Source organism: Coturnix japonica, chromosome 12, assembly GCF_001577835.2.
Source record: "Coturnix japonica isolate 7356 chromosome 12, Coturnix japonica 2.1, whole genome shotgun sequence".
Classification (NCBI taxonomy): domain Eukaryota; kingdom Metazoa; phylum Chordata; class Aves; order Galliformes; family Phasianidae; genus Coturnix; species Coturnix japonica.
Window position 1 is genome coordinate 11266246 of NC_029527.1, and position 4315 is coordinate 11270560.

Consider the following 4315-nt stretch of genomic DNA (forward strand, 5'->3'; position numbering starts at 1 on the left):
TTATTGTGCTAGCTAGCTCCAGTCCCATGCCAAGCAAATTATTCATGCACACTCTGTGGATAGGAGGCACAAGCTTTCATGTGGTTACATGGATAAAGGGAGGAGAATTTGGGCCACTGACTCAGCCTGTCAGCAATGTTTCCCCCTAAATACAGCCATGGAGCTGCAAAGCAGATTTCTCACAGCACTGGCGGTGGGGCAGTATTCTCTTTGGAAAACGTGACCCCTTATTTACATGCCACTGGGAAATGAGTATCATTTAAGGGTGCTTCTAAAATCTGGCCTTTTGATTATAACCTTTCATGAAAGTGACTGATTGAACAAAAGCAGCTTAGAGATAGCATTTCAAACAAGAATCAGACGGCTTGTCTGGAACATGAGCAATAGCAATTTGCCCAGTCTGCTAGAGGAACGACCATGCTATGTGATGCTGCACTCCTGCATCCAAAAGGAAACCTGACATTCAACAGGTGTTCAGCTTCTTGGATAGTCTTGTGGAGAGAGAGTTTGAGGATACACTACAAAAAGGTACTTGAGAAAGGTACCTACTCTTTTGTTTCAGCTCCATGACCAATTTGTTTTTTTTAGCTTGCTGTCAGCAGATGTTATTCAATTACCATTGCAGTGGCCACTTCAGAGTGTGGGGTACATTTCTGCTTCATTTGTCTTTGTGTCCACTTGGCAGGAATCCTAAACACCCAGAAAAGCATTTTTACTTTCCCAATAGGAGTACTTCTTATTCGGCCATGTCATGATGAAAAAAAAACCCTCCAAAAAAACCCAGAACAACCTTATGATCCATTCATAAAGGAATTACATTTAGTGTGTTATTTTAGTTAGTGGAAATAGAAAAGCCAATCAGGTGGCTGTAGTTGTAAAATAAAGCCGAGAGTAGTTCAATTCAATCTTTGTTCTGTAATACTTACATAATTCAGACCTGGAGACAAAAGCACCAAGGTCATGGATTAACTGTGGCTTAAAGATGAAAATAGCCTGAGGAAGTAAGGATGACAAAGTAATTACTAGTGGGCAAATCATATGTTAATGGGCATGGGTATGGGAATGATTTAGCGTATGACATTTAATCAACATAAACTGAAGAAATATAAAAGCAGATTCAACTTTCAAGGTCTCCATAGATAAAAATGGCGAGTCTCTATAATTGAAATAGATCTACAAAAAATTAAAACTGAAGTGACGATATATTAAAATAATTGATTTTGTCATCATCAAGACTGGTCTGGAAATAGAGATAGTTCTCATGAATAATGCTTTTAATGTTTGCTTTGCTCGGGGATATACAACACTAAAATCTGTGCCACTCATCTGAGACACCAAGCAGCTAAAAAACACCACAGTACATAAACCCACCCCAAAACACTTTCAAAAACTGCATTTTTCTAGACAAAAAGTCATATCTCAGAGGTAAATAATTTTGGCAATTCACTTTGCTAAAGCATTTGAGGTAAATCACATCAACAAATACCCAAGCAAATTAGTTGAAAACCATAATAAAATCTGAGGCAGGGTCTGTACTCACCAGTGCTGGAGTTCACAAGGCACCAAGCAATGCTGCATTAGGATCCTGTGTTGCAGGAATTACAACTGGAACAATAACAATTACTGTGCCAAATAAAATTGCAGAGATTGCAAGAGTGCAAAATGGAGGAAAATTAAAGAAGAAATACTGTGACCAGAATGCATGCAGTCGTTCACACTATGTACCAGGGGAGTAAATTAGATTTCTAAACACATGGCTGAATATTCATTTGCCAAAGTAACAGCTCCTGCTTGCACAGAAATCAGCCTTGAGAGCCCATGGGATGATCAAAGCTGGGAACAACTGAACACATCCAAGGGGAACAGCAATCATTTATTTTTTGGTGCTTCTGCAATTAAAGACATAATACTTGCACACATTATCATTGAGAGGAAAAGCACGCATCAGTATAAATGCACACGAGATTAGATCTGGAATCGAACTGACCGCCTCCAGCCACTGCCTTGAATGCGTTCTTCTCCCCATGGTCAGGACCTACTGTTAGAAATTCATCTTGCCTTAATTCATTGCTCAGAGCAGAGAATTTACAGAGACCTTTTGGTTCTTTGTAACATTGTTAGCAAGAGCAGAAATAGAACCGCTCTTTTGGGATAAAGCACCTTCTTTTCTACAAACATTTCACTGCAAGCTCTTAAGTAGGCAATAAAATGATGTTTAGTTCTATAAATCTTCTCTTGTTTAGGTTCCTAACGTACCAACTCACCACTTACATTCCCCACATTCAGAACACCTAGAAAGCTCTATCAGTAACCGGTCCCAAAGCAAACATGCTATTAGATTCCAAGATCACCTATTCTAAAGAAGCATGTAATCCTCCTGAGTGTTTTAGCTGAGGAGCTGGTGGCTCTGCACAATTCCTTCTTGAGAGACAGCAAGAAGTTAATGCCTGCGGCAAGCAGCGCTCAGCCAAAGCAAGCACTGAAAGTGTTAACTCAGAGGCAGGATAATGTCTTATTTGGTTAAAGTAAAAAGTAAATAAATACAGGGTTTACTGCAATTTAAGGCTTAAGATGAGATCAGATGCCTGTCATCTCCAAACACCTCTCAATCAGCAAAAAATAATCCTTCACAATATAGACTGTTATTTCTTGGTGCAAGTTTCTCTTTTTCTTCATCTTTTTTTTTTTTTTTTCTTTCTTTTTTTTTTTTTTTTCTTTTTTTTTTTTTTTTTTTTTTTCCCCCTGGAGAAAATGGAGCCATATGTAATTCCTCCACAGGCTGGAGGGAGGCACAGTATAAACTCAGCTGAAAACTTATCCAGGGCTTCTGGCAAGTGCAGGCCAGGAGCGTGTGATTTGTGCTGCTTACCAGATCTTTGCCGTTCATGAATCCCAGATGATGTGTGGGGGGAATCTCTTTAAAAGGATGTAGGAAGATGAAACTGTCATCAGCTAATGAAGAGGGCAGGGAAACAAAAGTGGAGCAAAAGGGAAAGTGGGTCTAAAGCTCTGCTCCAGCCACGCAAGAGAGAGAACTAGCTGGGAATTGCTGACTTGAGCCACCTGACTACGTGGTTAACTTTCTTCCCTTCTTTATTTCAGATTAAAGGAGTCAACCCAAGCTTTACTTCCAGACCTAAGTCTTGATAACAAGCACAGCAGTGCAGTCCAAATGCAAACACAGGCTGCAGCAGACCTATTTATGAATACTTTAGAAGGACACCATGAACTGCAGAAGGAGGGGAATTCCTTCCCTCTCCCTTAAGTTTGCTGCCTCAGTGCACATGTTGGCATGCTTGAATTTACTCTCTCACATACCAGGAGGCCTGCAGCAGAAGATGAACTTAAGGCCACGCACACAGGCTGCGGCGGAGCCAAGTGGCAGCGTTGCAGCGCAGAAAGGGGCCATGACCACAGCCAGGCTCTCATCCTTCAGCACAGGACTCCAGGCTCCATTAGCGATCCTGATGGTGGGAATGGCCCTGTACAGGGGAGCCCAGGGGAAAGTCCTGACCCAGGTCAGCCGGCAGGGAGGAGATCTGCCCTGAAGGAGGCCAGGAAGAGCCTCCCAGGCTGCCTTTAGCTTCCAGCTCACTCCAACTGAAAATGCTTCTCTTTGTAGAGTTCATAAAGAACAAATAAACAAGCCTCTCAACTTAGCTGCATACCATATTAACATGAACAAATCATAAAGCGAGAAAATAACCCCAAATAGCCAACACCCAAAGCCCTTACAGGTTTGCACAACAATTCAGATTTATCGGAGCCATTGACTTGAAATGCAGCTCTGCCCACATGTACCATTAGCAGCACTCTTCTACTTCCAGTTTTGAACCTTTGCCCTACAAGGACTGACCAGATGGCTAACCTTTGTTTTAAAGCATGTCATATGTAAAAACATACTGGCCTTGCAATGCTTCCTTGTTTATATCCTTTTTGCCCCCAGATTACTCAGAAAATAATCCAATAGATTAACTTTCCATTTCTCAGAAGCATTATCTAAGTAGCAAAGCAGCACTGGTGTCATCAGGCAGATGATACAGTCACTTTAGTGCAGCTACTTGGTCAGTAGTGAAAATTCAGATGTTGGAAATAAACATTACAGAATGAGCAAAAACCCCAAACACTTCCAGCACGTTCCTCGTGGAGCTTTGGCATTTACGCTTTCATTTCATCCCTCTTTCGAATGCACCACGTACACAAACACAGAGGATCAAGGGAGGTTTTTGGTGCTTAACAAAGCTAGAGCAGATCAGAGAGCTGTCTGGCTGTATTCTGTATGGCTGAAGAACAACACCTAGTTACTCATTATAAT

General features: G+C 41.4%; 1 long non-coding RNA gene across 1 annotated transcript; it reads right to left on the reverse strand.

The window, feature by feature from the left end:
• Positions 1-271: 271 nt before the first annotated feature.
• On the reverse strand, positions 272-2665 carry LOC107319766. The gene is made up of 3 exons (XR_001557936.2): positions 1541-2665; positions 927-993; positions 272-690 (listed from the first exon to the last, which is right to left on the reverse strand). It is a non-coding gene; the product is annotated as an uncharacterized LOC107319766 (long non-coding RNA).
• Positions 2666-4315: the final 1650 nt, after the last annotated feature.